The sequence below is a fragment of the Atractosteus spatula genome, chromosome 2 (genome assembly GCF_055471065.1).
Source record: "Atractosteus spatula isolate fAtrSpa1 chromosome 2, fAtrSpa1.hap1, whole genome shotgun sequence".
Lineage (NCBI taxonomy): Eukaryota > Metazoa > Chordata > Actinopteri > Semionotiformes > Lepisosteidae > Atractosteus > Atractosteus spatula.
This window is the reverse complement of record NC_142707.1, coordinates 68,078,153-68,089,825: the sequence shown is the minus strand read 5'-3', so window position 1 is coordinate 68,089,825 and position 11,673 is coordinate 68,078,153. Positions and strand designations below refer to the sequence as shown.

General features: G+C 40.2%; 1 pseudogene; it reads right to left on the bottom strand.

The window, feature by feature from the left end:
- Positions 1-6,539: 6,539 nt before the first annotated feature.
- Positions 6,540-10,746, bottom strand: LOC148840117 (uncharacterized; annotated as a pseudogene).
- Positions 10,747-11,673: the final 927 nt, after the last annotated feature.

Here is an 11,673-nt window from a genome sequence, read left to right as displayed (position 1 = left end):
CTTAATAACATAATTGAAGCTTTCATTGAACTAAAAATTTGCTTGATTGGAATATTTGCAATTTTTTTTCTACTCGTAAGTTTGGAATTTTAAGATGCTTATGAAATGCAGTAGTTAGAAGGCAACCTCAAAAATGCCAAAGAACTGAAAACAATTACTGAAGCTAGTTCACATTAATCCTACTATCAGGTCAATTAAGGGTGCATTTGAGTCCTGCATTTGAGTTACCTTGGCTAGAAAAAAATGGAAGGTTTGTGGGTCAGAATGTCCATGTTACAAATTTTGTTTCTTATGAGCTTTCACACTGTTTTAATTAAATCATGCACAGAGACACTTCTAAATTTGCTTGCCTGCTTCATCTTGAGAACCAACTGAAACATCTAGTTTCACCACAGTAAACTGGATTAATATCCAGTCACAAATATAAGTCATTATTTCACTTCCAGCTGCACCTTTTACTTTCAAGTGTCATGTTTTAAAGCAGGTGAATATTTTTCTTATTATTATTAACTTATTTTCATTTCCCATAACAGGTAAAGTAGCATTCAGCCAGTGGCCAATATGAAATGTGTTAATTTAATTAAAGCTAAATATTCACATTGTTATAAAAACAAAATTTCACCCTATACATTGAAGTGTTTCTATACAACGACTTTATTGTGTCAGGGAACACCCACTTTTCTCTTGACATTAGGCAAAGACAGGAGCTGATATTTAAATCAGCCAGGCGCAGTGCCAAAAAATGTTTTTTCTGTTGGTTTTAAGGCCCCTTGTTATTTTTGTGTTTAAAAAACATTAACATGAGATAATCTCAGGAGAAAATATGGGGATGTCAGGTAACAAAATGCTTGATATAATATTTTTAAAAAACGGTTCACAGTTTATTCAGCTGTAATATGATTCATGCCTGCTTACTGCTGTTGGTGCTATTACCCAAAAACTTTTCAATATATTTGCTGGGCATGTTTCAATTACTTAATACTGCTTTAACTGTTCGCTGTTTTAAATCAATGAATAATGCTAATTTGTAATTCAACGTACTGTAGCACCTCTAATGAATCCAAATCAAATATGAAGTGATTTAATTCAGCTATTTCAGATCACTGTGGTTGAAAACCAGCAGAAACAAAGATGTTTAGAAATGTCTGCTAAAAAAAGCTTTCTTTACATAATCCCCAAGCTATGTGGAATTGGAAAAGCAGGCAACATGCTCTCCTAGGAGAGACTTAATACAAAAGCAACCTGTGTCAGAAGCACATCCCTGTGTTTCAGTATCCTATGCCAGTGCACAGTATAACACATCCATTCACACCCTGGATTATCTCTGGCACACCCAGGATCACTCAGCAGTCTAGGCAAGTATTAAACTCACTACGTCGGAAGAGTGCTACCCATGCAGGGGATTAAAGGAACTCAGAGGCGAGAGATAACTCTTTTACAGGACCACTGTGTACTACAGTATGTACGATCCATGCTGTGATGGCAAAAGGACAGTTGGGAGCTTTTTTTTGGTCCTCACCTCATCTCTTGCGACAGTTATACTGCTTTTAGTAACATACGTTAATGGGCATTTTCATGCATAATTGGGGTGTACACGAAGATGTGTCTAAAGTTCATACACTATACCCTTATTCTTCGAATCTAAATGGAATTGACTTGGCCCTTGTGAACTGTGTCCTTAAGTCTGTGGAAGTGCATGTGAAACTGTCGCAGCTGTCTAGTGGAAGTTCCCTTCAGGAAAAGACCGTGTCCTTGGATGAATAAACTACTGCCAAATGGGTCAGAAGGGCTGAATGCTGAAGTAATCCTTTCTTATATCCTTATGAAACAAAAAGATAACTCCTGTATAGAAATACACACATCCTCCGTGATGTGCTATATATTGTATATCTGGTCAATGCTGTGGTGGATTAACAACTTCAGTATAAAACTTATAATAACATAACATCACTTTATTAGCCCTATACAGTTTCTTACATTAGGAATTCATCATTTCACATACCCCAGCTTGCTCTCCATGAGACACAGACAGGGAGAGAAGCCTGGGGTCAGAGCACAGGGTCAGCCATTGTACAGCACCCCTGGAGGAGTTGGGGTTAAGAGCCTTGCTCAGGGACTAAACAGAGTAGGATTTCTCTGCCAGCTGCGGGATTTGAACAGGCAACCTTTCAGCCACAGCCACAGAGCCACCACTCCGCAATGATATTGATCTGATCAGCATAGCACAATAGATCACCCAGTTTATGGAACCCTCAGACACATAAGCAAGTTAGAGCCACCACAAGGGACTCACAAGAGAAGATAGTAAGTGGCACTGGCTCTCAAAGCTTAATATTTAAGATGCATCTTACTCTTCAAAGAAGAAGCATTTGTTGCCAAGTTTAAGTCCATAAGAAACGTTTCTCGTATTACTTGCAAATGATCACTTAATGTAGCCACACAGTCAGAGTATTTCATGTTTTAAAAATCAGTGTATTTAAAAAACAGAAAGTCGTATGAATGACATTACCATATAAGGTTGTTGGTCATGTTCCTCCATAACTGCCTTCATGTTTTTATAGGTGGAGACTAAAGCCATGAATTACTGATGAATGGTGCTTTAGAAAAAGATGATTTAATAGGGCTGAAGGAAGAAGTCAGAGTGATGCTGTTGAATGAAATTCCAGGTGTGTGACTGGACCAAATCAGTAACAATAATTTTGGACAAAATGCACTCTCAGCAGGAAAATGTTTGCTGTGCCTCTGTGGAATACAGGTTTCAAATACAGTACTTCCGCTTGTTTCTGTAATTACTTAGGACTTGCAAGACCAAGAAATAGCTGAAATAACCTGTTTAAAAAATATGTGTAGGGATTAACCAATATTAAAACTGCAACTACCGCTCTTAATACAAGTAAGAAAAATGAATGATGAGAGCCATTGTGCACATAGAAGTTAATTTTTCACATAATTGATTGGAAATATCCTTCATTTCATAAATGTAAAAAAAAAAACTTTTCATGCTTGTCCCTGTATAAGATGGAAATCAGTGTCTTTGGACACATAATACTGATGTAAATACCAGATAATAATTATGGTTTTTGCTTTTTTATGAATTATATAATTTATCATTCATAATTTTATTTTACAATTGTGTTTTGATAGCTGAGGAAAGTGCATAACTCCTTTTGAAATAAATTGTATTACTGTAGCTAAACTCTATTTCTTGAGTTTCATGTTGTGTTTATTATGTGTGTAAACAATAATGGTATTAATAACAACAGTTACAAAGAGAGAAGGCCATTTGGTAGTTAGTACTCAATTGATCAAAGATCTCTAATACACCTTGGGGTCTTTGATTTCATATAAGAACTGTAATCTTATAAATACCAGTTAGTCAACTACATGTGAAGTACAATGTAAATTCAATATAAAAACAAGGTTTATGTACTGTAAGCTCAAAGACTCCAAAATGAAATATTACTGCAGATACTGAAGGTACGGCCTTTGCAAAGTGATCTAGATCCCAAGAATGAAATTAAACCATAGCACAGCATGGTTTTAAAGAAAAGCTACACTATCAGTAAAGAGTTCTTGAAGAAAGACTCAGATCATATTCAAATTGCTGAATAAATACAGGATTGAAATTCTGATCAGGTTTGGACAGACATAGTAATATCAGCTCCTTTAAGACATTCTTAAAAGCTTTGGCCAGTGCCTCTATCTGTGTGTTTGATCATATCCGGATTTTTTGTTTTTCTTTCCATCTGTTAAGACATTTTCTAATGTCTAGCTGTACTGCTGCAATGTCTCATGGAAAAGAGAGACTACCCAGAGATTTGTTGGACGTTTTTGCACACGGAAAAAGCTTACTAAACACCTTAACTGTTTTTGAAATTAAGAACTGGAATTTGATCAGAGACTTGAGGGCAAAAGCACCGATGCAGCCTTGAAGCCCGTGGAATGAATCCCAGATTACAGCCGCAGTCAGAGAAATGTCTCATTTAACAGAACCAGAGAAAGTACATCTGAAAGTCGTAAGAACACTAACAAACAGGTAACAGATCTGATTTGCGTATCCCCTCCCAACTATTTTTTATATTAACCACACACGAGCTGTTTTACATGGTGGACTCAGTAAAGGGAATTGAGTATTGCAGACACAGTTGAGTATGTCTGATCATATGAAGCAGTAAATTCTGTCCATCACCACAGACATCACCACAGAACCACTGGATTTCGACAGCTGCTGCATTCATTTTTTCATCATTGCTGTGCCATTGTTGGCTAACACTGGTGCCTCACAGCTTTGGGATTTTGAGTTCAATTCTAGGGTTGGTATCTGCCCGTATGGAGTTTTTGCACGTTTTCCCCATTTTTGCCATATGCTCCCAGAGATATGCTGGCTAGGTTTCGTCCTTGGGTCTTTCTCTGTCATCCAATGATGGGTTCATGTCTTGCATGAGCAGTAGAACAGTGCTCTTAGTCACACATTTACTTTATTATGTAATTGTCTGAGATGGGAACTGCAAGAAGGTAAAAGACATTACACATTACATGATACATTTAACACATGAACCCATTAACAAATAAGAGACATGCATGTCTGATAATCCTTATTCAAACATAGCGCTTTTCTCCACTCATAGAGCTTTACAGGTAATGGGGACTTGCCTCCACCACCACCAATGTTAAGCGCACATCTAGACGCAATAGCAGCCAAAATGCGCCAGTATGCTCTCCATACATCAGCTTTCAGTGGGAAGAAGCACAGAGTAATAAACCCAATTCACTGACTGGGGACTATTAGAAGCCCATGAAATAATAAAAATATAAATATAAAACCTTTCCAGAAGAAGCTCCAGGTTGTCATGAGGCATTTGAAACTCACTAAAATAAACCGTTTTCTGATAATAATTACCAGAATTTATGCATTTTCCAATGTTTAAATGTGTTTGATTTAATAGACTATTTGTGTTTTTAAGTGAGCATTGACCTGCCAAATGAAATCCCATCAAACCTAAAACCTTCCAAACATTCAGTACTTATGACTTACCAGGTGAGCTACCCAATCATATGAACGGCACCTGGATTTTACAAATCCAGTCCAATTCTAATGTTAAATGACAGTCCTTCAGACTCAGCAGGAACTCTTTAGACTTCAACGGGGTTTCAGCATCTTGTTTTTGTTAAGTCCAAATGGTTTTGCAACATTACAGCATGTAGGAGGAAATCAGGCTATGTAATTGTGTAACACAAGTTGGTAATGCTAGCATTAAATAGAATAGGAAGGATCAACTTGTCTTAACATAACTATTAAAAAACTTCACATAAATGAAACAATGACATTTATACAGTATAACTACCTAGCATGAGTAGTCAGCCAAGTCAAAAAACACCATACCATCAGAAAATGAACAAAATAAGTGCAGGTTTAATAAAATAAATCAACCAAATTGGAGAACAGAAAGACAGCAAGACAGAACAAATCTCAATCTACACTACTACACCATGTTGGCAAGGTTATATACTATAAGCCCCACCTCTGGTCCTCTTGATGGACAGATGAACCTCCATTTTAAAGGGTGGGTTGACAGGGTCTGTAACCTGACACAAGATGGTGGAAAAGACAACAAAATGCAACAATAGATATAGTACAAAAAAATTATATAACTTTAGATGACTGAGAAGTGTCTCTTAGATTTTAGATGAGGTTTGTGACACTAGAAAGAGTAAACAGCTTCTAGCTTCAAAGCAGAAAGGATGTTTCTTGAGGTCTGGGGGGTGACTTGAGCAGAAACAATTGTAAAGTTTACCTTATATACCCAAGTTAGTTGTGGGTTAATGATTGTCACGGAGCAGGACAGAAACACACAATATAAGATCACGTGAAGAGCACAGAAAAAGAGAAGAAACAAGAAGAAGCAGGGAAGAGAGAACAGAGTCCGGAGGAGTTGTGCCAGCCCCTACTTCATGATTATCCAAACCAAACTTGACTGGAGCTAAGTGTTTGAACCTTTCTAGAGAGAGGTTGGTTTTGTGTTTTAGGGAACTTGGGTTTCCTGTGTAAAAGGTACCACAGTTAGAAACGTATGTCATGTTTAGGGTGCATTTTTATGGATAGGGATATAGGCTCCCATTTATTTAGTGTCATCTGGGGTGCAGAGAGAGAGATTTAACTGCATGTTGCATTGTATTTAATTAGAAGGCAGCTTATCTCCTATGTGGTCTCTATAGGCATTAAGAGTTTAATCCTTAGTAGCAGTCTGGGGTTTTCTGCGTGACCAGAATGTTAGACCTCTGAAACACCTTGTTTGTGAATACTGTACATAGAGTAACTTGTGCATTGTATGTTTTGTTGCAGGTAACATATTTTGTATCTTGTCATTGTAATAAATATTTGTTTAACCAGGTGTGCTTGGATTATTACTCCTCTCACCAAAGCTGTGCCAGAGAACAAAGAAATCACGTGCCTCTAATTATACCAGCCTCTCGGGTATATTCAAGAGAAATCACTTATAAGTTGGGGGATCTTCTTCTTCTTCTTCGCATTTTCCCACTTATGTGGGGTCTGCTTGTTTGCACCGATTTTTCCACTTCGTACGGTCTGCGGCGTCTTGGCAGGTGACTTTTGCGAGGTGCATGTCGTCTTTCAGCTGATCCAGCCAGCGCATAAATGGTCGTCCACGGGGCCGGCGGCCTTCCACATTCAATTCGAGGGCGGTCTTTGCCATTGATGTGTCATTGCTGCGGAGCACGTGTTCATACCATCACGGGCGCGATTCCCTCATTTTCTCAGTGACTGGGGCGACTTTGAGTGTTTTTCGCACCTCTTCATTCATGACATGGTCTAATCTTGTCAAGCCGAGGGTCCATCGCAGCATCTTCATTTCCATCGTATGGAGTACCTGTTCATGTTTCTTTGACGTTGGCCAGCATTCAGTTCTGTATAGGGCCACTGGTCTGACCACTGAGCGGTAGACTTTGGATTTTAGGTGCAAAGGGATCTTCTTGTCGCACAGTACTACAGTGACCTGCCGCCATTTCATCCAAGTGGCACTGAATTGCGTTTTGGCATCTTGGAGGGCAGTACAGTCGGCGTTGACACATGAGCCTAGGTACTTGAACTGGGTCACTTTGTTCAGTTGGACCCCACCAGCTGCGATTGTGCCATCGGTTTGATCACCGCATTCCAGATACTCCATCTTCTTGATGTTCAGCTTCATCCCGAATCATTCAAGGCGTGTCTTCCACTCCTGTACTTGCTGTTCGAGGCCGTGTCGCATTTCACTTGCTATCATAACATCATCGGCATACAAAATCGTCCATGGATGCCTCGTTTAGATATCTTTGGTCACCCTATCCATGCAAAGTATGAAGAGCAGAGGAGACAAGGCTGAGCCTTGGTGGACACCAACATTGATCGGGAAGGTGTCTGAGGTTCCAGCTGCGCAACGTACTGAGCTAGTGGCCTTTAGGTACAGGAATGCCTTTTTCAGGTCGAGAAATGCCATGTGGATCATTTTCCTCTTCTCGTGGTGCCTTTCCATCAGTAGGAGGGCTGCGTGTATGGCGTTTATTGTTCCGCAGTTTTTCACAAAGCCGCATTGGTTTGGCGAGATATCGACGATGGTTCTTAGTCGTGTGTCCAGCTACAAGACCACGCAACCGGGCTACAAGACCATGCAACAAGGGTCTAGCACAACCCTTTATCACACATTTATATAAACAACTATACTGTAACTGAAAAAATTCACCTGTTCTGATTTCAGGTACGTAAACTCTAATTATACTTTTTTATATATTTTTAAATTTGTAACAGATTGAACAATACATTCTCAGGAAATGTTATAACTGATATACATAATGATACATAATGTGTTTTGATGTCAGTGGAAAGAATATCCCTAACCTGAAAACAACTTTTATTATCCATGGGTGACAAAGTGTCAGGGAACAGTTCTCTCCGGGCCCTATGCAGACGACACAATCCGGTAGGGAGTGAGGAAACACTGGGGAAAAAGTCATGCAGGAGAGGGTATGGAGACAGGGGGCGTGTTCAAGGGGTGCAGGTGTCCAGGGAGAGTGAATCCGGGGTGAACAATCCATGAGTAAATCCAAACAGGTAATCCAAGACAGAAGGTAGTGTCCAAGGCCAGGGGATCCATCTAGGAAATAAAACCATGAACCAGGTTGGAACCGGCGGGGCGGGGAATCAGGAACCGAAGGTTGAAAGCATAACGGAGCCAGACGCAGCAGGCTCTCACGAAGCGGAATTCAATGAGGAGCCAGGAGTGAAGTCTGTGTCTGGCTTTTAAGGGGGAACGGAAATAGGGAACAGGTGCAGGTAATGGAATAAAACGAGGAAAGGCTGGAGCGTCCTTAAGAGGAGGGGTTTGAGATTGTGACACAAAGTAGTTTTCAGTTTCACTTTGTACAAGAAGAGATTTCTTGTCTTTAGTCAGCTTACATTTCTAAATTTGCGTCACTTATAAACTGTACTACTAATGTAATGGTTTAGTGGTGTCATGAACAAAAACTTTGCAAACTTGTATATGGGACCTCCTGGGTTCAAATATCTCGGGTTTTTGTTTGTTTTTAAACTATGGCAGATTGGCCATACAGCTACAGTAAAGTACTGTATAGATCATCAGAGAGTGTCTAATGATGATCTGGAGGCAGGCAAACTTGAAAGTATTCATCTTCTAGGCTGCATATCACACCGTGGCTGAAATCAATAGGCAAGGCTGCACAGCCGGTTATCACAAAATTGTTAGGGATATTTGGTCTTCAATTAAACTTTTGTAAAAGGGTGAATAACACTCATACAATGAGTTGTTACTAATTGTGAAACTGACAGCTCAAGCCTTATGCTATACCTACTATATGGCTCTGTTCATGAGTCAATGTTCTTGTAAACAGGGAAACCAATGCCACACTTCCAATGTGGGAAGTGAGGGACACCCATAAGCCTAGAAAAAAAAAGTCCTCACTGGCTTCATCAAACAATCTGTACAAAGATTTGACCTTGGTCATGTATGCTTTTTGTGTGATTTACACAAGCCTTCAACATTTTGTTCAGTAAATGTATGATCTGATTTTTTTCGTACAATCCAAATGTATTATTTTCATAGATGGTATCCTCCAGTTGTATTCATAATGCTGATGAAAGAGGGACAACAAACACCTTTTGACAGAAAAATTTACAAATTGGATGATGTGTCTGGCTGAAGAAAATAAAAGACAAAACTGTCAAAAAAGTTAAAAAATGTCCTGTAACACAGATACACACACAGTGCACAGATAAAATTATTTTCAAGCCTTGAACACACAAGAGTCCTGCCTGCTCACAACCCTGCAGTTAGTATTGTATCCAGCATGGACTACACTGACAGTAAACCTCCTGTAGTGAGCAATGTGGTTGTTGTGTACACCATTTCTTCATCAGTTTGGATGTGTGCTTTGGAAGCATTGTTATGTTGAAACGACATTGTGAGGCAAGCTTAAACTTCTTTATTGAGAAGAAGATCACTTGTTTGTGATCATAAATCCCCCATCTTAAGGATTCCAAAACAACCCCAAAACATACAGTAATGATCTTCCCACTGTAATTCACAATGGGCATTAGTGTTTTTTCAACATTAGTTTCACCTTTTTAATACCAGACACAACATAAACATAAATCATGGTCCCAATTATCATTCATATGTACAGTAGTTTGGCTCACCACTAGAAGTTTGCAGGCTGACCATGAATGCTACATTCTTATGTCAAACTGAAATTTTCAACATTTTGTATCCTGAAAATGCCAGTTTGTGTTGGAGACCTCCAACTATCACCTTTGGATTTATGGTTGCCTTCTAAATTGCTTGTCTCACTGACCATGATAGCAAGACACACTGGCGTCATCTACCTGGCAGGACTGCCATTATTCCACTAGCCGTATAAATGTCCTAATAATGGACACCAAAGTGGTAGATTCAGTCTTTTGTATGGGTTATTTTATAGCCACATCTAAACTACTGGTGGTTAAAGACATTTGCCTGCAGTCTTTAGAGAGATGACTGACAATAACCATGCATACTGCTACTGAATATCATCTGTGTTTAACCTCCTGTTATACCTCAAGCAAAGAGGAAAACTTTGGAGGCCCATATAAAGTTCTGGAGGCTTCCATTGCACTTCCAATCAGCAGAATGTTACTATAGACTTGTTTTTATTTAAAGAAACACTTTAAAGGTATAAAAAAATGAAAGTGACCCAAACTCACTTCTCTGGATGTAGAAGAGGGTCATCACATCAGTGACGGTTATCTGTCCTTTATCTGGTACTGGACTGCCTTCTGGTGATTGGAGATTGTTCTGTGTTACCTGCCAAACCACCTCCAGATCTCAGGCTGCTCTGTTAGTACTTGGGTAGATTTGGTCAAAGACCCTAGAAGAGGGGGTTGGAACCCATTCTAGCACTCAAATGGTGATTTGTGGAAGTGTTCACAAAGATGTTCCGAGAAAGTTCAGTTCATGGAAGCAGAGGTACCCAGTCATCCTGGAATGCAACACGTGGAGTGCAGGTCTCAAGGTTCTGATTTATCTGCTCCGTTTGGCTGTTGGACTCTGGGTGATATCCAGACAAGAGGTTGACTCTTATCTTCAGTTTCCTACAGAAGGCCTTCCAGAAGCGAGAGACGCATTGAGCGCCTTTGTCTGATACAATGGCAGTCGGAAATCTGTGAAGCTGGACCACTTCTTTAACAAAGATGTTCAACATTGCATGGCGGAAGAAAATCTGGACAGAGCGATGACGTGAGTCACTTTGGGGAAGAGGCCAACCACCGTGAGAATCACAGAATGACCTCGGGAAGTTCCAGAGTGCGGTGACATCCAGGATACCCTACCAACCTAGACGAATGGCCCCATTGGAGGACTTCCTGTCAGGCTTGCATACAGACAGACTGTTCATCTGACAGAGTATTTGACAGAGCCAGCTTGGTGGCTTGAGCCACAGCGACCTTCTGTTCCACTTTCAGCAGGGTGACTCCAGAGGAGGAAGTATGTTGGTTTGTTCTGGAGGGGCTTTGTTGGAGGCACAGATCCATGACAGTACATCAGCCTTCACTTTCTTGCATCCTGGTCAATATGAAATAGTAAAATTGAACTGGGAAAGGAAGAGACTCAGCCACTCCTGTCAACGTTTCAGGCGGTTGGTAGTCTGGAGGTACAGTATGGGAGATTTTTATGGTCTGTGTAAACCACAAAAGGATTCTGAGCCCCTTCCAAAAGGTGCCTCCACTCTTCACAGGCTAGGTTTACTGCCAGGACTTAAAGGTCACCCATATCATACAGTATGTTCACTCCGCCAGGAAACTCTTCAGGGAGAAGTAGGTGCAGGAATGGAGTTAAGGTGGTGACCTGAAACAGTGAGAAAGGACTGAAGTCTGATGTGTCCACCTCAGTTCTGAAGAGCTGAGTGGGATCTGGATGGCAGAGAATAGGAGTGGTAGTAAAACTGATTCTTCAGACCCTCAAAGGCCCGTTGTGCTTTGGCGGTCCATTTTGCATGATTGGGTCCCTTTGGCCAGTCAGAGTCACAAAACCTTGGATTTCTGAGACTCTCATTTCTCGAGTTCAGCAAAGTAGTGGTGTTTCCTGAAGTCTCTGAAGGACCCAGTGAACATGTTGAACATTTCCAGTGGTT